Below are 26,759 nucleotides of genomic sequence, written 5' to 3'. Positions count from 1 at the left end.
ACTCATGTAATATTCCAAGTCCTATGCGTGCTGCTCCAGCAGTACCACACATGCACACGATACCACAATCAAAAACACATCTTCCTGGCAAATTTTGACAACCTATATACCATGTATTGCAACCACCCGCACACATATGACGTGATGATAACAGCTGCCATTGCATCACTAGCAAATACTTCAATGGACCAGCACACATTTTCTCAGAGAGGGAGAATCTTCACACAGTCTCTGAACAACCTACAAGCAGATGGCAAACTGTGCACATGAGGAAAAGCTTGAAGAAGCACCCAACACAAAAGCCGTATAAGCAAATATGCTGATGATGAATCTGGCTAATTGAATGTTTCATGAAGTAAACACATCAGTAAAAGCTATCCCACCCATTAAAAGCAGGCTACATAGCAAAGACATTCAGAGCACTTAGCAGTTGGTGGGCTGCCACTTGTGAACATTGCTGGTGGGCAGCGCAGTCCAGGACACGCTGTAAATATTGCCACTAGTAGAAAACCATGGCCCAGCACAACACATAGTGTATAGCATTCTTCTTTCCTTCTTCACAGGCCTCTCGGATGTGACGGGGCAAGAAAAACTTGCCATATCAGTAACAGACGTAGCTCAGAGGAAGTCTTGATATGCTGAAAATGGGTTCCACTATTCTGGCAAATATACGAGTCCTAGGTGTGATGAATTTGGTTAGAAGGACTAAAGCTTCAGGGATTTTTAAACAGAAAGCAAGCAAATGACTGAAACAACCCTGAAATATTTAACAAAGAGAAATGAGATACGTAAGAGAGTTGAAAAAATTGCCTTATGGTGGAGGGGCTGAGCTAGAAGTCAGAGGTGACTGCAAGGGAACTGATGTAGATACAAAAATTTCCAGCCAGTTCAATAACTGCCTGTGGTGTGTGTGCTGGGGATGTTTGGTCCACGTTTTGCTGTATGGCATTGTGTACATACAGTCACAACAATGCTGCCACAGGCCAACCTGTGATCGCAACGAGGCTTTCATCTCATCCCACAACTGTTTCTGTTCCTACACGCCAGGCAGCAGAGCCGCACACCTGTCTTCACTTAGCTGGCTGCATTCCTTCTCATTTCTCCAGAACATGTCCTAATCTATAGAAGATTTAGCTTGTGAGTGTTGCCTGGACAGCAGTGCTCTGAGCATTTTCATATTGTGCTTAGCACAGTAGTTCCAGGAATCTGGCATTTCTGTGCCAGGTTGTGCTGCATTGCAGACTGTGAGCTGCAGCGGTTCACAGGACTCGCGTCGCACCCATGGGACACGTGGAGCCAGAAAGATCCATCTCTTCTCCAGAGCACCCCTCCACCTCTTTTGGCATGGGCTTTCTAATAAACCTGAGTGAGTCTGGCCACTGGCACACCACTCTCCTTGCAGCAGCGATGGGCAGGGCAGCAGTGAGAGAGCTGAAGTGGAGTGCAAAGCTGTCCCCACCAGCTCTGCCCCATGAGATGGGCCAGAAAGAGCCGCATTCCCGTTAGGGGTGATATGTGGATGGCGGGTGGTGTTAATGAGCCCGGCTGTGCCGTGTGTGCAGCTCTTCTGGAATTCTGTTCAGAAACACCATGAGAAACTCAGAGATGTATTATTTACGCTGGTTATTAGAAGCAGATGCTAATGTTTCTTTGCCGCGATCTCCCAAGTATCCTGTCCTTTTATGATGTGTGGCATGTGTTTGCAGTGTGTATGTCTCTATATCACATGAAAATAAAAGGTTACTTTCACCATTTGTGTTGTGTTCATTGATAATGAGGACCTTACAACCTCTTTCTGTGGCCTTGCCCCTGCAGATGTTGACTGTGGAGCTGAGGTAAGCATCTGCAGTAATGTGTAGGGCTGCTATATGGTGTACATGTGTGGATGTCTGGCATGAGCAATGGATGAAGTGTAAGTCAGGGCAGGAACAGTGCTCTGAGCTGCCTCCTGGCACTGGGTAGCAAAAGGGCAACCAGGATGTCTTATCCATGTACATACAGTTCAGTATTTGAGAATGGCAAGCACAAAACAGTGCAAAAATCACATTTTCTGTCTCTCTCTTACATATTTGTATATGTGTATGCACATAGATACATACAGACATAGAGTTCTTTCCCATCAAACACCCTCTAAAAATCATACTGTATACAAAAGCTTATCTGGAAAATAATACTCACATACATAAAGCAAATACTGTTTGCTTGGGTATTCTTCAGTATAATTCAACTAACAGCATCAGTCATTCACTGTGTAACTGAATTATTTAATTACTAGAAGATTTGTTCTTATAACTCAAGTGACCTTTATTAACAGAATACCAATAACGCAATGACTCTATCAGAGAGAATGGGCCTAAAATTATAATGCCATAAACTCTATTCTTATCAAGCTTTCTTAATCCTGTTCTCCTGGGGTGACTAGGCCCTGTTTTAATGGATCCACATGCTTGAAGTTTCTATTTCTAATTTCATGTTTTCAAGCATTACATTTTACATGAAGAAACAGCACATGGTTAGAAGATTTCTTAGGCTTCCTTTAGAACTATCAGCCCAAATTTAGGAGTTTTCAAGACAGCGAGCAAATCTACACTTTCCAGAGATTTTCTCCACAGTCAAGTAACACCTCAATCAAGGTGCATGCACTTTGATCTGTGTTTATATGACATTTTGGATAAGTTTTGACTTAAAAATAAAATGCACAGTTATGTCCTTCCTACCCACCAGGTGGACACTGATGTAGTACCATGCCATGATGTCCCATGTTGGAAAACTTTGATCATATGCCACGATTCTTTTCTTCTTGAGCTTACATCACCCTTGAGATAAAATGCTGAAATACAATATCCTGAACCACTCCTGCTGCACTAGTCAGTGTATTGTTTACACATTCACAAAACTCCTAGGAATAGCTAATGAGTAAAGACTTAACAAAGACTGAAATCTGTGTCATAACAAATACTAGAAGCCATAAGTAATCGTATGGGAAGGGGGTGGGGATGGAGAGAGTGACTGTGCTAACTGGGTGTTTTGGATGTCAGCAGGCCTAAACATTGGCTTGGTAAGCAATTGGGAAAGATATTGGTCATATTTCCCAGGTGAACACAGTCTGGAGACAAATTATGCATGGTTGTATCCTCTGAGGCCAAACATACCTTTCTGAAGAAAGAGAAAGAACGGATGTGATTTAGATAGAAGGTTCCAAAACTTTAGTACATGAATCACTTCAGAATAGCACCTAGGCTGTTTAACATCATGGATGTAACTCTACATAAAAGAGAAAATGGAGCTGCACAGATCTGTGAGCTATTTCTATTTTCATGTGGGAAAAAGAAATAAGATAGTAGTATAGAGAGTTGAAGGATGGCAGTTTCCATACCTGCTGCTTGTTAGCTGAAGACTGTCATCTTTGGTCCATCTGAAGAAACTATACAGTTGGACTTGAATGGTTTCTACAGATAATTACATTCCTGAATCGTGCTCTGTAGGGAAACATACAGCAACCATTGCCATCTCTTGCTATTAGAGTTCATGTTTGTCCTCTGCTTTCTCTTTCTTCTCCATACTCCTGCAGGAGCCACTGTCTCCTTCCATTCTCAAGTCCTTATCAGATGAAGATCTCATCACTGAGGCCTTCATCTGACAGCCCTTGTCCCAATGTTTGGAGGTACTCCTACCATAGTTATCATATCAGCCTAGGAAGACAAGCTGGACCCGTGATAGCTCCTGAAGGGGGGCATTTTTGCACCACTCTCTCAACCTTCTGGTCTTCACAGACTGAAACAGAAAGACATACAAAGCAGTCTCACATGCATCCATTATCACTGCCAGAAGTGAGAGTAGTTTCTGTCACTGCACTCCTTGATGCATACTAAGTTGGGAAACCCCTGATCTAAATGTGCTTTCTTTCCCTTTTTTTCACATCTGACTTCAGCTATCTGCCAATAGCTTGGTGTTGGTACAGTTGTATCATTACTGCACATACAGTCTTCAAAAAGATGTGACTGAAGTCAGACTGACCTTGTTCATGATCACAACTACTTCTTCCTATTCCAAACTCTTGATTCAGTGACAGTTTTGATAAGGAAATCTCCTTCAACATGTTCAGGAATTCTGTAGAAGATTGAAAGAACTTAGACCAGAGGTGTGCAACTTTTGTGCAATTTTTAAATATCTAATCGAAAGTTCAGCTATGTAAAATGCCTAGCACAGCAATCCAGCTATCTTGCAGCTTAATGAACTTCTTGCACTTAAAGGCCTCTATATAAATAATTATTCAATGTCTTCATAATTATTCTTATTATATGCAAATAACAGCAATGAAAGCTATGTTTTCATATATGTCACTGGGTGCATTTGTGTACATAAAATTATACACGCAATTATTCATGTATCCTCAAATTTTAAGATGCCAAAGCTATGTGTACATCTGAAAAACAATTTAAACTAAGCCCTGACAGCATTAAAATGTGCACCTGGAATATGTGGATTTTTATGGTTACAAATTCAGAAAGTCTAGAAGTGTCTATATACAAATTTGTATATGAAAAGAAGATTAACTGGCAATGTAGCCTCTTCACAGGCTACAGTTGTTGTGCCTAGAAGATTTTTTTATACGTACCATGAAGGCTATTTTTGTATTGTATGTATTCGCTTTTATTTGGTCTCACAACACATTGTGAGTTTGAAAGTGAAATGTCTATGTAGCTTTTTTCCCACCTTTATGCAGTAGAAGGTCAGATATTCTGATTTTTAGGGCAGTCCTTTCCTCCTGATTGTCCCTGCTGGAAATGACTGAAGCCTTGGTTTTTACAGAAATTAGAAGAGCCAACCACATAATGCTGGGTGAATCTCTAGAACAGCAAAGTGCTCCTTCAAAGCTCTGCTTACCCTTTATTTGCCAAACAAAGGCCACTCTTTGCACTTTAAGTCAGGGTGGAGTAATTAGGGGGAGGGAATGACAATTATGGTCTAAGAGGATGGGGAAAAATACAGAGGACAAGCAAGGTGCAACTTGTAATGATCATTGTTTATAGCATGAAGCAGGACATGAAATGAGGAGTTGGTCAGGTGCTTCCCTGTGATTTGAGTATTAGGGCTGAGAGGTATTTTTCTTCTTTTCTAACATTCAGAGTGCTGGGAAGAATGAAATTGGTGAAAAGCTTCTTAACACTTGTAACACCAGTACCATCAGGGAAACTGAGGGACTATGGATCAAAGGAAGCTTGCCATCCATGACCTTCCTGCGCTGTGACTGCAAAAGAAGAAAACATGTTCTCTCCACTCGATACTAAGTCCTGCCCCATTCTGGAACCTGAGAGGGTCTGTTGGTGCAGATACAGCCTGTTTTGCACCAGCTGGCCACCATGCCTGAGAGCGCTCTCCTGCAGACATGGCACCCATGCTGTCATTGCAGCCACCAGCAGTGTGACTCTGACACATGACTTTCTGAAACTGGTTGGGAGAAACACCCAAGGACTCACGGAGAAGCTAAAGGGGACTAGAGCACAATGGGACTAGAGCAAAGGGGAAATCCCAGCCTGCTTCCGATTTCCACCATGCAGTGATTTGCAATGTAGTGTACATGAGCTATCATTACTACCCAAACTGATAGCGAGCTCCCAAACTGAAGGAAAGCCCTCACCTTTCGGGTCAGGATGCTGCGCAGGACCCAGGCTGACCTGATGCAACCCTGCATGGCAGCCTAGGCTGGCCACCTGCCCTCTTGGCCGGATGAGCTCTTCAGAGGCTGCAAAGGACAAAACAACAACAAAACTACTTTCATTCACGTGCCTGTGACTCAGGCTGTGGTCGGTCAGTGGCCAGGGGCTGTTGACAAGCGGGTGTGGGTACTCCTAATGACACCCCACTCCTGCACAGGGTGGAGCTGCCCTTCCCAGCTCCCGCCACACCATCCAGGTTCTGTGGATCTCCCTCCAAGGCCACAGTGTGTGTCATGAGTGTTCCAGGCACTGGCAGGATGGTGGGGAGGATGGTTTGGCCAGGTCAGAAAGCTCGCTTTTCCTTCACCAACAAAACACCTCCTTGCCGCAGGAGACACTGTCACATCTTTAGCCCATGCATGAAGAGCTGGGGAGGACAGCTCATCGCAGAGCTCAGGAAGAGGCAGATAGGGTGTCATCCAGCAGCACTTACTCTTTCACTGGCTTGTGTAATGCACCTTTTAATCACCAGACGAGGATCTGGATGCAAATGTGCCCCTTATGCAATGGGGTGAGTAAGATTCTGTGCTGCCTGCAGCCTCTTTTCCAGGCAGTGCGGTTGCGTTCTCCGCATGATGAACTTGAATGTCAAATATTAATAACAAAACAAATTATCTCCACCCTGTGATCAAGGTGTGTCGTGGCTGATTCCTGTTTAACATCAAGGTTTCTACTGCTCAGGAATCCTTCCTGCAATCCTGGGGTCCAGCTGTATCAGTTCTGTGAGTGATTAAGGAATGACAAAAATCCTGAAAAACTTCCCGGTGTCGGAGCTCATCTTGATCCTCTTCCATGGTTTGCTGGGGTGGGAGGAAAAAGAGGAGCTCCAAAGATAGAATGGCTGGAGTAATTCTTGCAAAACTAGCCTAACCCAACCATCAAAGCATTTCCTTTAGGTAAGAATTTGCCCCCACCAAACTCACAGTGCACAAATAAAACTGTTTTTCAAAACAAAAAACAGTGTCTCATACAATACGATTTTGTATAGATCATAAATAACACTCCCACTGTGCTAGCCACAAGCTCTTTAGTGCATTCAAGTACTTAGTCTGATGAAAAAGCAGCAGAAATGTTTTTTAGGATGTAGATCATTTGAAGAATCATGGAGCAGCTGAAAACCATTCATTAAGGATGAATAATTCTGGGACTTTTCACTCTGTTGAGGTTGCAACTAATTTATGGCTAATTTTTTGATTCCTCCGTTTCATGATAGATCAGTAGTACTTGAGCACTGTGCATCTTTTAAGTGATTCTTCTTAGAAGAGCCTGAACAATGCTAACTGGTGGATATGCTGTCTTGTTTACAGCAAGCGCCATAGCTAGTTCAAAATCTCTGCAGAGATATAAGTAGTGGTAGGCTGATGTACAAAGGGAGGCCGAGGCTTCAGAAAAGAAAGTGGAGGTGAGATCTTAAAGCTGTGCTCAACTGCCTTACAGAAATACAGAGAGGAGGTCAGACTTCTTTCTGGAGATGCACATGGAAAGGACAAGAGACAACAGACACAAACTGCAACAAGAAAGATGTTATTAGATATCTAATTAAATATGAGGGAAAAAAATTCACAATGCAGAATTAAAAAACTGGAACAGGTTGCCAAAAGTCTCAACATACTCAGCAGGACATGACCCTTAGCCACCTCACCTAACTTCAAAGTTGGCCCTGCCCCAATTGGGGGTTGGAGCAGATCAGATGCCCTCCGTAGAAGCCTTCCGTCCTGCATTATTTGATTAATCTATGATAGTGTGAGAGGGGGTGATAGCTATGGATGATGACAGTCAATTATCTCATCATTATATATTCAAATACTCAGTAAAAAGGAGAAAGGTAATGACAGTGAAAAGATGGGATTTTATAAAAAATAATTCTGTGAAAGAGAAGGAAGAAAAGAGAGTAAAAACTACATTATGAATAAAGTCAACATGAAGGAGCACAGAAGTAAATCAAAAATAGGAGAAGATTCTCTTTTCTACCAGAACACCTTCAAAGCATGCTGGCCATGCAGAGAAGAGGCAGATGACAGGTACACCCCCTTCAAAGCACATTACTGCGTATTACAGTGAAAAGAAGAAAAATATGTCTTAATGTAAATGTAAATTCCATCTACTATTTCTAAAGGACTGGTGGCTCATGCTGGGCCCTCTCAAAAATGTATCCTCACTTTCATTTGACTGATAGATTTACATGTAAAAAGTGGCCTTTTAAAAAGATTCCAGTAATGGAAATAGTAATTAGTACACTAATAATAATAATTCCTGAGCAGCTCAGAAGTTAAATCACAGGTTGCATAGTGGTTCATCTTACCACCAGTTCAAAATTCAGTCTCAAGAGATAATTCAGTAAATGGTCTCTTTTTCTGCAAATTATCCTCAGATTATATTCTTGTTCAAACATCTGAGGGTTCCTGAGCTCTTTCCTTTCTGAACTGCCTACAGGGAAGTGTTTCTCTGAGCAATCAGGCTTGAGGACTTTCATGTCAGATTTCTGTGCTTGGTTACATGGATACTCTTTGTCTATCTTCTTTCCTGATGGTGAGGTGAATAAATTAGCTGCAGGAAGTGTCACACAGAAATGCCATAAACCAAATGAAAAACAACCATTTGGAAAGGTAAACCAATGACTGAGTGAAATGGGAAGCCACTAATCACTTCCCACCCTTCTCCTATCCTTAATGATAAGTATGAATAGAGACTTCGTCATCTGATGCTTGCATGATGCCCTCTTTGACTTGTGTTGGATGGTATCCATATTGCAAAAAGTACCACAAGAACTGGAAATAATTGGTACCTCTTATAACATATGCAGATCCTGTGTGGAACACAATGTCTTAAAGCAAAGTCTTTGATGTTTCCCAGTTATATAACCCCCAGGGAAGGAGGATGTTATTATGTTCAGAGCACATTCTCCCTACTTTCTGTGTTAAAAAAGAAAAGAAAAAAACCACCCTGAGATCTTTGCTGAAAAAGAACTTAGAAATTGAACAGTTCTGTGATGCCTCCCTCTGTGTTATCTCGTTCACTTCCCAGATCAGCAAAACAGAGCTGAGTAAATCTGAATCCAGCTGTTGCACTGTTCCTAGAAGATTAATCAGTAACAGTCACAGAGGTCAATGAAAACTCGGGCTTGATGGAGAGGTGGGGGGTTCTTGCTATTACACATGCATAAAGATTAGAGACACCACAAAGTGAAAGGGGATGTCCTGGCAGTGGACAAGAGAGTTTTTCCTTGGAAAAACTCAGCACTGGAGATGCTTTTAATTATGAAATACATTACTCCAGACCGCAGTTCGATAGCCATGAGAGAAATGGCACTAATTATTAAAAGAGAGTAAAGTGCAGAGAGTTCACAGTTCATGAGACAGGGCCCAAAACGGAAGTGACTGTTCTGTAATTCTTTCTCTGCTCTCTCATAAGGAGGGAGCACATTAATACCTTGTGACTCTGGTTAACCAGCATAAAAGTACTACAGTAGATTAAATGTATTTGCAAAAGTGAAACCAGCAGCTAATCATCTTGTTCATACACGTTGACTTTTCCCCCTGACTAATTTCTCTTGTAGTGGGAGTAATTAACTTTATTAGTAACACTGACTACTCTGGTACCTTCGGGCAAGCACTGGTGGAGCTGCTTGTTAGCAATCACATAGTTTCATTTACACTGTTATCCTGAGCATTTCCTACAGGGTGATATGCCTGTTGAATATAGAGGGGGGCAGATTAACTTCCCACTTTAAAATAAATGATGATATGTAATGTTGGAAACAGGGGGAGGGAAGAGGCAGAAATCCTAAGTTTTTTGCTTGCTAGGATTCATTATCACTTTCAGTTCACGTTTTACCTTTACAATGGCAGAATGACTGGAGCTGGAGTCCACATCCCCTAGTTGTGTCTCCTCAGGTGGGCTCTCTGTGACATGTGTGCTCAACCCAGCCTTGACCCAAGAAACTTCTCATGTATCCAGGAAATCTCCTACACAGCTTTGCCAGCAGACTTCAGCCAAGGTCTCTGTGCAGAGGCGCAGAGGTGGCAGCAAATTACTCAAGCAGCAGGCAAACCTGTGACACTTGCAGTTTGGATGAGCTGGCACTTTGCTGTAGGACAGGGGCCAGCCTGGTGCAGTTCTCTGGAAACACATTTGCAGGTGCCAGCTTTCCTGCTTGGAAGAGGCTACATGGTGAGGCGAGAAACATTACCTGGTTTGCCTCACTGTTCCCAGCAATACTTTCTCCAAAAATGACAGGCTACCTGGCAGGGAGCTTACATTGCTTGGGGGTTGTGAAACAGCTGTAGTGCTGAAAAGAAACAGGTCACGTACCCACTCATTAACTGGGCATTGCAGCGTGAAGCATCCAAAGAGGCACTGGCAGCCAGTCTGAGGGCTGTTTTCAGAGGTGGGGCAACTGGTAGCAAACAGTACTCAAATAAATCTGTGTGGTCAGAAGGCAAGGTCACAGGAAGAAAAACATCCAAGGAGAGGGAGAAGAAAGGCTCCTCCTGCTCTGTCAGATCATTCATTGTTGCTTTCTCTACTATGACCTCAGCTGTCCATCCCCATAATGCATAAATTACACTGACTTACTAAGATTAAGACATAGTCCTTTTTCCCATACCAAAACTTATCCCTTAAAGTTTCCCTTGAGTTGAGGAGGAAAGTCAACAAAACACTTCTGATTTACCTATTTGAATCTATTTTACCCATTCTGTTCCTAGTCCATGGATATTTCAGAAGACATTGCTTAGGACAGTTTCACTTCCAGATGCTTACAGCAGCACTAGCAATCATGAAGTGTGGTTTGCTGAAGAAGTGGTGTACCACTGAAATTGGAAAGTGCTGAAGTCCATATTATATAGGCCAGATATGCTGGTCTTTTTTATTACAGTTATTTGTTTAAGGAAAGGGAAGAAATACTGGGGAAGGCAAGCTGCTGCACTTGCTGGCCCAGCTTCTGGCCCCTGCTGTGTTTGAATTTTGCTATGAACATCTGCTCCCACGCCTTGGTGCAGTAGCAGGGGGAAGGCAGATGGAGTGAGTGGGGCCGAGCCACCTCTACAGCCTGCAACAACCCCAGACTGGCAGATTGACCTGCATATTGCAGCAGTTGGAGCAGAGCTGGGATGTCACTCCCAGGCTCTGGATGGCCCCAGTGACATGGTAGGTCTGGCAAACATGTCCTTGCAGTGTGCTCTTTGCCAAGCATGAGTGAAACGAACCTAGCACCATTATACAGGTCAAAAAAAGGAGAAAGGAAGAGGTGTAACTGTTGTGTGGGTGGAGTTTATATCATACGAATAATTGGCAAATTATGAATTTACATTACTGAATTGTTTTTCTCACTGACCTGTTATTTTACAGGACAGACTCATATACAAGCAGACCAGCAACACCACTTATCAGATAAAATCATTTGCATGCTGAACAACTGGCTCTGACTCTTTCTGTAGCACACTTCATTCACCGACACAATAATGTCCAAGAAACTTAAAAGAATATCGCTGGTACCATCAAGCTTAAGAAAGCAGACCTGCATTTTAAAAACTTTTTTATTGAAGTTTCCCAAACAGATCCCTTTTTAATCTGTCCTTCTGTGCCATGTCCATGAGACTCAGCACACACTTCTCAGAGAAAGAGATCAAACAGCTACTTGTACTAATCATCATCAAGTATATCCAGAGAGATACTAGTGCCTTTGCGTGTAAGAAATGATACCCAGAAATCAAAGAACAGAGCCATGTCACTGAAGCTGCCTGGGTCCCAATGTACAGTACCCTGCTGTCATGAGGAACCAATATAATGATACCTGTGAGGGTATTAAGTTCCACTTTAAACTGAGATGCAGTTTTATGCCTACACCTCCAGCTGAAAACTTGTTATAAAACCTCACTCTCCTGATGGACTTCATCCAGAATCTATCTGTTCCAAGTTTATATCCAATCGTTTCACACCTTACTCTGTATTTTAATCTAAATACTCCTCCTTCCTATGTACTTACCACCAGTTATAATAATAGAGAGCAATCACATCCACTGTCAGTCTTCAGTACAAAGGAGCTAAGGTTTGGCTCAGATGCAGGTGTGAATGCAACCCATCATTCAGTGGTTAATAAAGATCCAGTCCATCTGCATTCACTTACTGCATTTACAGTAGATAGGGTGAATACGTATTTTCACCCTATAAAATTTAAATTATGAAACTAAAAGTACAAGTTATATAATCAGCTTTCAACATCATCTGACACTCCAGTTCTGCTTACATCAGTGTTCAGCTTCGAGTCATTAAAGGATTGATTTGCTTTTTGGTAAATAAAGCAAACAACTTTGCAAATTAGAATTATATCTGACCTGCCCTCAACTATGTTTAAAGTGGGCCAGATGTAATGGGATGTTCTTACCACTGCCTCACTGGTATACGTTTGGTCTCAGAATTTAGGGCTAGCCTTTCTTGCAATGATTATACATACATAAATCCATACAGTATGTACATACATACATGCTTCAGTCAGAGAAACAACATTTGTTTGGGGTCCAAAAACTAATCTCAGGCCCAACCAAGTATCAAAAATTCTAGGAATGGCCAACTTTTAACTTTCAACCTGAGCTTTATGCCAGATCATTGCCTCTCATCCTGCCCTAGTTGACAGAAGGGCAGGATGAAAGCCTCTTGGCATAATGCAGCATTCAGCTGGCTTTCCTGGTCCTACCCATTTGTGTTTTCCACTTTCAGTCTCGAAGTCTCCCTGATTTCCTGGAGAAGATGCATAAAACAATCTCTCCCTTCCTCTTGCTGGGTATACACACACAAGCTTCAAGTGTAAATGGGATGGAATCAGGAAAAGAGTCAGGAATTTATTGCATGCAATGTTGCAAACATGACCCCTTGCCATTTGATAGAGATGTCCACTCTAAAGCTGATTGAAAATTGACTTTCTGAAAGTACTGCAAAAATATATTGTAGCTTTTAGTTCTCTAAACTAAATAATACTATTTCTTTTTTAAGGGTTGACAGAACCAGAGATTGCATAAGTCCTCCCTTAGAGGAAGATTTCTGCTTCCATATGAGGCTAGTTAGCATAAGTAATATTTAAATGTCAGTATTTCCCCATGGGGGGGGGGGGATGACAAAAAAAGTTCATTTCAACCAGAGCAGTATCAAGTTACTTTTATAAAGCACCCCTTCCACTTCGGATAAGACATTTACATATCATCATCAAATACTTATTAAACCAAAGTAAGTCAGAATCATTTATTTGGCATATATTGCCAAAAAATAAATATTCGGTCATTAATATCAAAGATCTCCCTCAGTGCATTGCACAATTTAATGCCTCTGGTATGTGAGCACCCCGACTTACCCCTCCTCAATTTAGACACTTCATGAGGGCACCCATCAGCCAAAGGGCTCTGTTTAAGTCTTGCCTAACTTTACACCTCCCCCTCTAGCAACCATCAGTTAGATGGTTGTGGATAGGTGGGTGCTAGAGGGTCATCCAGCTCACCTGAGATCAGATATGAAAGAGTGTTCCCTTACTACAGTTACTACAGGTCAAGGTTTTAAAGATTTAAGGGTTTAAATCTTGCCCAGGCCTCCCCAAGGTCCCCAAAACATGATACACACATCATTCATGCAAGAGCTCTTAGGATCTCTCCTCACGTCTCAAAGAGCTATAGACATGGTGCCAGTATACCAATTCCTGCTGAGCAGGACTTCATAGTATGTTATTAAACCATTGTTAAATTCCACAGACAAGCTTAGGAAAATATATTGAGTAGTCCTGCTATAGAGAGACCTACAGAGTATAACCCTCACATCTGGTACCTCAGTTCAGAGTCTAAACATAGGGTTGAAAGTAAGTAGCACTGGTGCGTGCTATGTGAAACAAATATATTTGCGTTAATGTGGAGCCCCTGCTCCTCTATTTTCAGACATGGCAGTATGCTTAGGTAAATATTTGCAAGCACTCAGGAAAGCCTTTCTTTACATAGGCAAATATAAAAACTCCTTAGGTTATCAAGTAAAAGAGATCAGTTTAGGTGCATCTTCTTGTCAAAATATAGTAGTAAGGGTAGTCTACACAGAAAAACAGCCTGAAATAGTTATTCTGCAATAGCCATTCCACACACAGCATTCCACCATTGCTATTTTATAATAGTACCCCTGGGGACACATGGCTGAGTTAAACCACAAAAAGGCACAATTCAGACAGAGTAAAACAGTCCCCCCCACAGCGAGTGTGGACTTGCTAACTCTGGTGAGCTCTTGGTTCACTCCCTAGTACGCTTCCCATTTGCATCCACAGCTGACTGAACTTTTATCATCTTCTGGATTTTTAATCTGCAAAACTGATATCTAATAGAACCCTAGAAATTAGAGTAGGACTTTCAGTAGCTGGCCATTTCCATCACATTCCTGCCAATTATTCACTGCCACACAGGAATTTAAATGCTTTGTTCGCGTGAATTATCATGTTTGCAAAACAGAAAGTTCTGACCCTTCCCTTTGGAGTCTAATCTACAGCACAATAGAAATCGCTATTAAGAAATATGCCTGATAACCATTCATTATTTGCCTCTGCTTGGTTTTGTCCCACTCCTTGCACTCTGTTTCTCTTAGGTTAAGGCCCTTTTGCTATCTTTGCAGAATGCAGTTGACAATAAGGGCTTTTTGGCTACATCTCTGAAAAAAACCCAAGCAAATGGTCATAGTGGTGCCAAGGAGTTCTATTGCCAACAAAAGCACATGAAGGATGGTCTGGATGCCTGAAAGAAGCAGCCACTGGAGCCTCTTGGAGAATGGCAAACCCTTACAACCCCTCAACTTGAGCCCTAAATCAAATGTGTTCATTATTCCAAGACAAGTGAAGCTAGCTTACCCAAACTGCTCTGTTGCTAAATATATGACACGTAAATAGCCTCTTGTTTTCTTGCCAATACAATATGCCACCTCCTCCCCCACCTCTCCTTACGTAACCTTGTTAAATAAAGGCTGAAGAGCCCTGAACAGCACAAGTAAAAACAGGCAATGGATTTAAAAGAGGGGTGTGTGAATTGCTTCTGACAAACAGGTCTTCCTTTGCTGAAAGGGGACTCAGGGTTTTTCTTTCAGAAAAAAAAAGAGGGTACTTTTTGTCTTGATTGTTTCAGAAGAACGTTGTCATAACAAGCACTTTCATCTGTAAGTGGAAAAAACCCGTATTTTAACCCAATTTAAAAAGCTAGTAACAGTCAAACAAAACCTCCTGCCATGTTTTACAATACAAGATTTATTCTCTTTGGTACTGAGAACATTGCATAACCCTTGTAATATTATAGCTTATTGCATTGCGTCCTCATACTGCGTGAACTTGTGCTGTGACACGTCCACATTCAGGTGTATCAGACATGCTGGCAACACCTATGACACAATAAACCTGAACTATGCTAATTCAAGCTTGATGGGACATGTGGCATTCTTACCTACTGGTCTGTAACCCTTCTGTTGTATGTACACATTGGCTAGGCAGATTTAGACCACCCTGTGTTATAAGCTGTGGACCTACGTGCCAGCAGGAGTTAATCGCATTGAGACCAAGTGTGGGCAAGTGGGCACTGGCCAGTAGTACCTGTTCAGCCCACCATTTTGGGAGCAGATCATGGAAAAATGAACTCAGGAAGGAATCTGTATTATTTGATATCCAAGTTGAAGGAATAGTGAAAGGTCTGTATTCTAGTTCCTGAATTATATTACTTTAAGCCTTTGTGTTGTGCAGCCGAACCCAAACTACACAAAACCCCAGCTGTGCCCTCAAAAACTCATTCATTTTCCCACTGCTATTAGTTGCCTGTTTCTACAGGAGGCTTTTACATCTGCAGGACATTAGAATATCCTTCAGCATTCATGAGCAGTGCAATGAAGTGAAGAAAAGCTGCGAACGGTTACCTTGGGACTGAGAAATTATTTCATAGTCATAATCAGCTCTAAAGTGCCAGTCTGATTGAAGCTGCAGAATGCCCAGAAAGGTAGCCAAAAGAGATCTGTAAGCCTTTTCAGTCATCCCAGTTCTCCTGTTCTTAACAGCTCTGCCACGTTCTCAGTGACGGCCCTTCTTGTTTTGGCAATTTTTTCTGCCCTTGACTCCAACCACAGTTGATAGGATCTAATACATTTTAATAGGGATCAAAGCACAGCCACATTAATTCTGTAAATGACCCTAATAGCTTTCAAATGTTTCTATCAATGCTTTTACATTTTTAGTAATAAGAACGTGGAAGTATTTGTAGTCTGTAAAATGAAAGAGAAAATTGGCTTCAGACATAAGTTTTACTGCCAATAAAACTGTATATAACTATTTGCCTATTTTTTAACAAAGATGAATTAGTAGTATGTATTCTAAGAAGAGTCTGAAAAAACCTTACTTTGTCCTCTTGCCACATTTGTCTCCTGTCACAATAAGGTGAGTCTCAGAAATGCAGCATCTTGTAGTTTTCCTGATCTCACTTTGCTGCTGCGTGTCACTGACAGGGAAGAACCACATTCTTCCATTCTTTTCACCACTGTTTCTCAGCAAATCAGTTCCAAACCATCTAACTTGATTAGAAAAGCAGGAGGGCAATGGCTTTGAACTTACTTTTCTTTCTAATTTTAGGAGGTAATAAGATTATTTAGTACACAGATTCAAATTTTTCATCATGACATTGCAACCTGATGGATTTTCTCTTCTGCTCTCAGAATGTCTAAAACCAAACACTGATGGTAATTATTCAGAAGTGCTTGTTCAATAGCTCTCAAATTGCACGTTTTAAAATTGAGGATGAAAAAAAGCCTAGCCTTTCATAGCCTAGCCTATCAAGAATACTTGACATCTATTAGTCAGAGCTGGTGTCATTAAGAATGGTCAAATAAATCACTTGGAATTGTTTCTATTGTCTGATAGGATAAGAACCCAAATACTTTCAGAATGATCTTCGTTGTGTACAAATGTACAAATGTAGCAGTTTAATTTTAAGATTACCCCTACAGGTAACTTTAAGCAGAAATCAGTACCTGCAGTCAATTTTCTTATTGTAGGTATCAGACTGAGTAAAAAAATCTTTCAGAAACTGATGCATATCTGTACAAAATTTACATGGGCATTTTTACTGGGGATTTAAAGGTTGTCTCAACTGAGAATAAGTTAGTAGAAACAAAAATGCAAATAATCAAAAGCCCCACCTCTACAAAGTGAAATGGCATAGCTTCCAAAGCGAACATCTACAAAAGGTCCTTGCACTGATTTAATAAATTCTACTAAATGGGTGCTCTACATGCCTGTGTAAATCCCAGATCTAGAATGTAAGTACTTCCCACTGATTCAATACAATAGAAGCTCAACATTGCTGAATTAAATCCATGCAAACATTCAAATAAATATATAGGAAATGATTTTATGATTCTTTTCATTCAGCTGTAATATGGAAATGTGGAAATTTCATGCTTCTTTTTGAAAATAGGATACCAGTAGGGCTAGGCCCAAATTCCTGCTTTTGAATCTCAATCCCAATCTAATTGTTTCCAAAGTTGAAGTTTTCTTTGGCTCCAATACAGTGATTAAGGTTCTTCCACATGAAGAGAAAAACATTATTTCACGATGCACCAACAGAAGTAGGAATGCAAGACTCTCTTTTCTCATTTGTCTGGTCATAGAAAATGTTAGCCTTGGTCCTGATTACCTCTAGCCAAGCAACATGCAAGGATTTCAGCCTAATAAAAGCCTCATATTATTAGTGACACTCTCTTCTGAGAAGCTGAGATCTCCTGCTTGGTGGAGAACAGTACAGGGCTCTTCCGAAAACAGGACATATCCACTGACTTGATTCTAATGAAATCTCATTGGCATGTTAGCTTCCTCATATGTTTGTCCCATTTGCCAGAACAGAAATCTACAGAAATTAATTTTCACTGAGATTGAACCAAAATCCAAATGACATTTTATCTAAATAATATGTAAACATGAAGTAAAACCACTCATGAGACATCTGCCACTTTGCAGCTTCTTCCCAAGCTAGCCCTTTGCACTGCAACATGGTTACTAAAGGCCTGAAGACAAACAACTTCCGCTTCCAAAGTTTGAAACCAGATCCACAGCATGATCCTGCATCATACAAATCAAGACATAATACCAGATAACTGAAAAAAAGCCTTGTCAAACCACTGGAAAGTTTCAGTAGGTTTAGGCTAGTTGTTCTCTATACATTTTGTATTGTTCTTTTCTTTTTTTAAAAATAGTGAGAGCTACAATGTCCTTTCTTCCCCAACTTTCTTAGAAAAATCCCTTTTTTCTGAACAAGAGAATTCACCATTTTTCCTCTAGCAGTACACGTGGAAATATTCCCACACCTGTGGGAATGGGAGGGCTATACAGGCAACAAAAGTACTGGGGAAAGGCAGAAGGGAGGATTCACTACTGGAGTTTCCATTTTGTTTCCTCCAACCAAGGCAAGTAAACCTGTTCAATTCTTTCATTGCTAGAATTAAAAAACTCCCCTGACCCTAAAATATCTGACCTGGCAGTAGGTCTGCTTTGCTGAGCTCCCTTCATTCTTATTTAATCAAGAAGAAAGACAATCCCAAATTACAGCATGCCATCCTCAATTCCAGTCAAAGCAGGCTGATAGGGCAAAGTCTTTTTTTCCAAGCACAGCAAATAATAATGGGTGGTGGAAGACCTAGTCTACCCTGCTGTACACATTGCAACTTTACAAAAAGGTTTTACCTGAGAACTGTATTATCAGATCCTCTGTTCTTGTGAAGTCTCAGGGTTGATTTTCTTTCCCCTAAGCAATGGCTGTGCATGTTAAATGTTGACTTTATCTTAAACTTTCTTGTACAGGCATACAGACCTGAGAATGGTACTTTTCTCCAAAGTCTGATTTGTTTAAAACTAATTGTAAGACAATAGTATTTCTCTCTTGACATTTGTTTTCCTGTTAAAGATAATGTTGGAACCCGTGACATGACCACATCCAGCTGCACCAGACACATCAAAATCAATGACAGGATGAAACCAAATTACTAGGCCTTTTTGTGGCTGGGGCACCATGTGATGCATCACAATGCAAGATGACAATTGAAACATTTAAAACTGTAGTTCAAACCACAGCAAAGAAAGCCTCAGGACTTAAGATCAGAGAGAGAGAGAAACAGAGAGGTGTTTGCAAACTGTAAAAGAGGAAAGGATTTAGCTTTTTGCTTCTTCACAGGTTCACCATCTCTGACTTGCTGCCAATTGCCCAAAGGGCTTTGACATCTGAAGGACATTATACAAATCTACAGCACTCAGGAATAGCGAAGGGAGAAGGAAAGCATTTGGGTCAAATGTGGATGAGATCTAAGCATTCCTATCTCCCTTACCACTGCCTTCATGGGCAGAACTAATCAAGCACTGAATGGGCCATGAGGGTGGCAGGAACAGGCCACTATCACAGCTAAGAAAGAAGCTGGCCAAGGCTTTATCACAACAGTCACCGAGACAGCAACCAAAAGACGAGACTTCTAGAGCAGGCTGGCTCTTTAAAATAGGCATATGTAGAATATCGTTGGAGATGTAAAATGTACTGTGCTTTTTGGGTAGTAAATTCAATACAACTGTAGACAAAATAGTCAAATAGCAAATGGTTCACTAGGTTATGCTTTTCTGATTAACTGTCCAAAGTGATGAAAATATCCCTTTCTCAGGCCGCAACTTCAAATTTTAAAAAATATAAAGACATAGCTTTCTTTTTAATATGCAGGTCTCAAATGTTGATTCTTTAGCACAAATTGACACAGTCATAAAAATGCTGCTTTGTTTTCTACATCTCTTCAGTCTTCAAGAATAGCCACAATCATTTTATATTTACAAAATTAGGGACGTTTAGGCCTCAATGCTGCTCAAACATACTGCTCAGAAAGTCAAAGCTGTATAATTCCCAGCTGGAGACTTATTGCCACCAACAAAGGCTCCTTGGCAGCATTCTGTGCAGACTTTGTGGCAAGTTCAGATTCTTTGTCCTTGTTTTCAAAATATGTCATTACTTAGCTGAATATTACCCGTGACTCAACCTTCTGCGAAGCCCGTCTACTGTGTCAGTTTAGTGGTATCTCCTGGACATGTAACAGCATCACAAAATATCCCTCAGATTGCCCCTCTCACATTGTGTATATTCTCTTGCAATTTTTTATCTGCCTCTGCAGAGAAAAGCATAACATTCCTATGTTTCTGTCAGGGCCTAGGAACCCTCTTTGAGCTCTACAAAGTAGTCAACAATTATTTTCCCATTCTGCCTTTGGTTACAGCCACCCAGATATTTCGCATTGGAGACATAGCCAGAATTTCATTTCAGCCAGTTTATTGTAACTAATGTTAGGTTTGGGACCTGGATTTGAAAGTTAGGCCTAGATTGGGTGGAGCTATTCCAATGCTGTAGAAGCCAGAAGATCTTTCATACCAATCATTTGTGGTTGTGTGGGCCAAATGAAGATGATGGGAGCAAAAGATAAGATGTTCATTTTTGTGTCTAGCAGAGATCAGTCAAGAGTGAGGAAGGCCTGTCAAGTACAGAGGTGGAGAAATACTTTTTTCTGGTAGTGGCATTTCAGCCATCATTTTTTTTAATTTAATTTTTAATTTTCCAACCACCTGTTTTAAGTATTATAATCTTTATGAACTATTATATAATGACTCTGGAAAGAAACATCCATTCAACAGGTTTGTTTCAGAGTGTTGCTGGCATGGGACTTTGCTTCATTCCACCTCTAAGACAGCAATGAATGATTGGTCCCGTATGTACATAGCATACATGAGTCTTGGAGCGCTCTTCAAACAAGATTTGCTGTGTAAAGCTGTTGTTTTTCCCCTTTTGCTCATCCTTGAATGCATATCAGAAGTATTACCTCTTCCTGCAAAGTGCTTGCAAGCAGTTTAAGTTGAAGAGGAGAAAGTGAGCCTTCCCACTCATTATGTGTAATTTTCTTCTGATTTGTTTTGATTCATTTTAATGGGGATGGAACACCATGTAGGTGTGGGCGTAGATCATGGGGTGGGTAAAATTTATGGGGAATGAGCTGAGCAAGCAAGTTTGAAACTACCTCTCAAAATGATTCCTCATACAAGCCTTGGGGAGGCAATCAGACACTTGTTTTAGAATCCCTTGACAAATCCCCATTCTCTGTTTCATAAAATTGTGAAAGCAAAGGATTGTGCAGCCAAAATTAAATGGTCATGTCAGCTCGTTCTACACAAGAATTCTGTTTATTACTATGAAGTTTGTTGTCAGTAAAACCATGTGTCTTCCAGCCCAGAAGACCACATGCATTGTGTGTGTCTGCTCACGTCTAAGGCTGTTGACTCACCTCAAAGAGGCAGCCATCTCACAGCATTATCAGGGTTTCCTCAGGCTGACCCAGAACTCTTTAGTTTGAAGGACATGTGCAGAAAGAAAGAGTAGAAATTGTAGAGCAATTCTATGTGTGGGAGAGGCATTTTATCCATCCCATACATCCATGGTCCCATAAGAAAGTCAGCTAAATGTTGACAGGCTGCTCTAACTTTTCCACAGTCCAAGTGTGGCAACCCAGAAGGAAGGGGTTCAGAAAAGGGAGATACAGGTAAATGCCCCAGCAGAACAACTCCGCTGAAATCACACAGCCACAAAGCTGAAAGGACTAGAGAACTGCAAGGAGGGGCAAAAATTTATTACAAATAGCAGATGTCTGGAAATTCCTGAGTGTATCAACAGGTTGTCACAAGCCCTGCAAATCCCACCCACCCAGCAGAAGAAACCTGTGAAAATTCTGCAGGGGGAACTCAAGAGCTGCTTTCAGTGGAAGGAAGCAATCTGACCTATAATTAAGTTTTCATCTCCTATTATTTATCCGACATCATAGCATCTCATCCAACATCTACCTTGCTGACACTGTTTATTTAGTTAGTTTGTTATATTTCTCTATAATTTGTTGCAGTTGAGCTGAATACAATGGCTTAGAAAAACATCATTCCAAACACTTTCATCATCACAACTTTCTAAATGTCCCAGCCCTGCTTGTTGCCAAGCAGAGAAAGAAGCATTACTGTTTCTGTCACACTTGACTGCAGTCCTTTGCCTCTAAAAATGCACCCACACCTGCTCTGGGACCTGCTGTTCATTCATCCTCCTCTAGCCTTCAGAAGTGATGAATGTGGAGGGTAAAGAAAGACCTAAGGAGATGCATAAATGCAGGATGCAAAAGAGAAAGAGATGAGTGACACAAAGATAGTGACCTGCATTTGGCACACCCTGCTTTTCTAGATTGTAGTTTCACATTATCCTTTGTAAGCGGTATGTTATTTTCCTGACTGGGGCTGGGACCATCTTTTGTGTGATGTGGTAATAAAGCTTCAGTTACAACAGGTATGGGGCCATTAGGCAAGACTGCAAAGGGTCTCTGATCAGTTACAATCAACAAAACTTGACTGAGTCTTAGTTTACTGTGGATGAAACTGTGCCAGGATCTGCATCATTTATGTGCATCAGTTAGACATGCACAGACCTGTGACGGGCTTCTATACAGCAGAAATACTATTCATAAAGAATAAAGCCAGGGAGACCTGATAGTTCAGGTCCTGTGTGCCCTGCAGATGATTGGAGACAGCCATCTTGGTATGAAAAACAACAAAATAATGAGGATCAGCAGGTCTGATTCTGATTTCAATTATATTTATGTAACCCAGGAGTGACTCCACCAAGATGTGGAGCAGTAATGGTGGAAACGCAGTGGCAGGCCAAGAATGTGTCTTAGGTAAATAGGCTTCATTCATAACACTGCCAGGGCATTGTAGATGGTTCAGTAATCAGAGGTGTGACGGCAGTGCGGTCATGTTCTAGCTAGCTTCAAGAGTATGGCAGGGAATCTGCAGCTGTGCAGGCTGTGGAAGGAGCTCCATATGTGTTTTGGAAGGAGGGAATGAGAGCCATGAAGCTTAAACCACCATATCTTCCTGGCTATTGTTAGTGCTAGATGAAAGCTGGTTTCAGTACATCTCACATGCTGTGATTGCAGCTCTGAGCAAAGTGTAGGCATAGTGTTGGAGGCTGGCAGACATAAGCTATGCTTACTGTAAATCTTAGCAAAGAAGTGCATTTATTTAAGGCACATGCCAGGTAGTTCCCAAGAAGTTTGAGGTACTGCATATGAAAAAGTCTTTCCACAGACACAGAAGGACTTTTATTTCTTTGTCGTCTTTTTTCTCTTTTCTCTGGCAATCAGATGAACCAAGGGATGGTTTTGATTCAGAATCTGGAGCAGATATGGGGAGGATTGATTCACGATCCTTTTCTTTTTTTTTTTTGCTTTTAATGGGCTGACAGACTCTGCTCCAGGCCTGTGTTCCAAAGGCCTGATCCAAAACCCACTGAAGTCAATTCCTGTAGAGTGAAGTGTGATGTGAACTTGGCTGCAAAGTAGTACTAAACTGCCACTCTGTAAAGAAACATAGACCATCAATTTTTTCTTAATTGCCACAACTATTAAACAATTTCTTCAAAAATTTACCATGCCTGCTTCCTGCCAAAGCTTTCTGTCCTCTGCTCTGTACCTTACTTTTCAGCAGCTTGGCACTCCCCACTCACAGATAACCTGGCATCTGTCCTTGCCCCATGGCAGGAACACCTGCCTAGTCCCATGCTGTGTTCTGCATCTCCTTTGTTTCCTTCATACTGTTCCCAGTCAAGCTCACGTGGGCCACTGAAGAAAAGGTTACACTGTGTAACAGAAAAATATAAGCAACCAAGATGTACCTGTAGCAGGAACATTTTCTCTCATCTCCTGTTGCAAAAATCTTTGGCATTCATATGAACACATACACACACCCTGCCCATCCTTTACTGTCCTCTTTGCTATAATGACTGCATAAGATTGAAAACTCCTGAGGGCAGGGTCCTGGTGTATAGCTTGCTCTCAAAAGCATCATGCACGTCTTGGCTGTTGTTCTAATGATCAGGGTAAGGCTGTCCGTCAACATACCGCATTACCGCACTGAGCAGGCATCTGGTCCTTACGCTGTAAAGTCAGAGCCTCAGAAAGTCCTTTTGAAAATCCCACTTCAGCAGAAAAGTAACGGTGTTTGTGTACATTTAAACATGTAGCCCTTGGGCTGTGCAAATAATGAGCTTTATCAGCTGAGCTGCTGGGCTGAAAAACTGTAGGGTAGAAGCATCTCAGTTTGGATATAAAAGGAATTAAAATAATCTAATTGGTCTCACTGAAAATAAAAACCTGTAAAATGTCATTTCATTCAACAGGAAAAGCTGCATTTGACTGAAAATTAGATGTTTCATGTTGGGAAATTTTGAAATATCCTAAGGAACTGAAAAGGACAGATCACAGAATCCCAGGATTCTTGAGGCTGGAAAGGACCTCTGGAGATCATCTGGTCTACCCCGCCTGCTCAGTCAGGGCCATCCAGACGCAGTTGCCCAGGTCCATGTCCAGGCAGCTTTTAAATATCTTCAAGGATGGAGACTAACAACCTCTCTTGGCAACCTGCACCTGTGTTTGGTCACCCTCAGAGTAAAAAAGTATCTCCTTATGTTCACGTTCATAAACACCTTTGGGATGGGGGTGCTGGTATCCTTCTCACTCATAACACCAGGAGAAAAGCTGGGAGGCAATTTTTAATGTCCATCTCTTTCTCTGGCGTGAATAACCAAGAAGGCCATGAGGATACCCTCAGACGAGAATACTACAGTCACTTTTGTTACTCTGGACAGACAATTTGGGCCAAACTGGAGCCGCACTGAATACCGTCGACTCCATTTACCAGCAGGCTGGCCTCATTGTCATGACTCTGAAGCTATTACATTCTCTTGCTACATGCCTGTATAAGTACTTTAACATAAGCAGAGCAGCTCCTACGGGAGAGACACACCTCAATGTATTTATAACCTTATGGCTAACAGTGACTTGAGAGGTGGAATATGTTAGCAGAGCTCTAAAGCCTCCAGTGGTTCAAGGCAGAGGTTTGCATGTGAGGACTTTAAACCAGGACATTTTTGTAGGTATTTTTCAGCAGAGGCAGCTTAGTGTCCTCCTTTTGGAGCTATCCCATTTCGTATAAAACATCCAGATAGTCATGGAGGAAGTGTGTGAAGAATGACTCCTGACATGCTAGTTAAAACATTCTCCTGGAAGGTGTGACACGCAGGACACTCAGCACTGCTCCAATTATTGGTTAATTATTTACACAAAGACGACAGTGTAAACAGGAATGAGAGACCTGGCCCTCAGCCCCTGTCTCCTGGATTAACTGAGAGGCAGCAGGCGAAAAGAAGGAGAGGGTGCAGGATCAGCTCCCCTAGAGCAGGCTACCACCTCCTATATGTTGCATTCCTTCCTGTGAATTGTTGGTTAAACAGGACACTCTTCCTCCATCAGCCCTGTGACCCTAGCCCTCTACTCCTGGTGCTATTCATGGTAGTCAACCTCAACCCACAAATAGTTTCACGCTGACAAAAAGTTGCCCAACACGTTGAGTCTTCACCAGAAAGAATTCACCAACTCCACAGGACCATTCACAGCCAGAATGGTCGCCTGAACACCTCCAGCCTTCTGAGTTCCCTTCAGATTGCTGAAGCAGGCCAGGTAGCTTTATCTCCACCTCTTTTAAGGTGCTGCTGTCAGATTGCCAGGCATTTTAGGGTGTTTTGAGTGCAATGTCTTATGTATGTGCTAAGTGTTTGCACAATGCCGAGCACAATGGGGTCCTGACTCTGGCAGGGGTGCCCAAACACTACTATCATTAACTATAATTACGACTGATTACCCAAATCACAGTTCACGTCATAGGGCAGACTCTTCCCCCTGTGCACAGGCCCCGGGAGCTCTGCCTGAGAGCCGAGCGAGGGCACCGCACCCTGGGCCACCAGCCCTTCTTCCCGCGCAGGGGCAGGGGACAAGCAGCAGGCCAGGTTGCCCATGCACTCCAAGGAGAAAGCAGAGGTTCTCCCTTAACCTCTGCTTGGGGCCCTTGTGCATCTAATGGCAACTCTGCCAAAATACTCTAGCATTCTTTCCCTCAGGGCTCGTTGCTAACCAGCAGAAGTAGGGCTGTCTGCCAGGGACTGTCCAGCTGCACTTTGACAACCCAAAAGCTGTTGCCAACGTCTGCAGGACCCTTTTCCCCATGTGAGGGGGTATCTGGAGCTCGGGGACAATATATTCATCACATCTTAGGACAGGCTTGTTAAAACAAAGGGAGAACTATGAAATGCTGTTTGCATCCATCTACTAGGCATTAATTTTGTCACATGCAAATTAGTAAGCCCTGCATACTGGAGAAAGTATAGAGAAGAAAATGATAGCTACTCATTTTCACGTACTTAATTAGACTGATAATTATCGCTCTGTGTGCTTTAACTCTGTAAGAGCAACACGTAGCCTGCGTGCACATGGCAACAAATAATTCAGAGACTGAGTCAGTTAATGTACATGAAGCTGTTCTACATACATATATCTATACTTCAAAATGTACTATTTTTCAAGGGCACTCCATGCACTTCACTGGCATCTACTTGTCCAGTGTTACACTCCTGTCAATGCTGGCCTTGTCCCTTCCACTGCACTGAATGAGAAACAAAATTAATTATAAAACATTGTCTAAAGTCTAGGCTAGTGAAGTCTAGGCTAGCAGACATAACTCTCAAAGTCAGAGCTGGTTTAGGTTGAGATGGTTCTCAAAGCATCAATTAAACAAGTTTACAAGAAAGTCAAACTTCAGCTTCCAGTTGGAGAAACAGTGACAGAGGACAGATCTGGGAGCAGGACTTGGGCTCTGCAAGTTTCATCATGGCATACAAGATTGTTCAGGAGAGAATCAGGCTCACCAGTGTCTGGTCTGTGAAGGTTCACCCCCCAAATCCTACTGTATCATTGCTGCTACTCTTATCTGTCTAGCGTATGTATTTCAAAAGCCCTTTTCCATAATATTTTCCATCAAGTTGTGTAGGACCTTGTTGATGTTTTTCGAAATGCACCTTTCGAAATTTATGTAAAATGTGCTGCATAATGTTTTGGGCA

The sequence above is a fragment of the Psittacula echo genome (assembly GCF_963264785.1).
Source record: "Psittacula echo genome assembly, chromosome: 4".
In the NCBI taxonomy this organism is placed as follows: Eukaryota; Metazoa; Chordata; class Aves; order Psittaciformes; family Psittacidae; genus Psittacula; species Psittacula echo.
The sequence above is the reverse complement of the archived record's forward strand: the minus strand, read 5'-3'. Positions refer to the sequence as shown.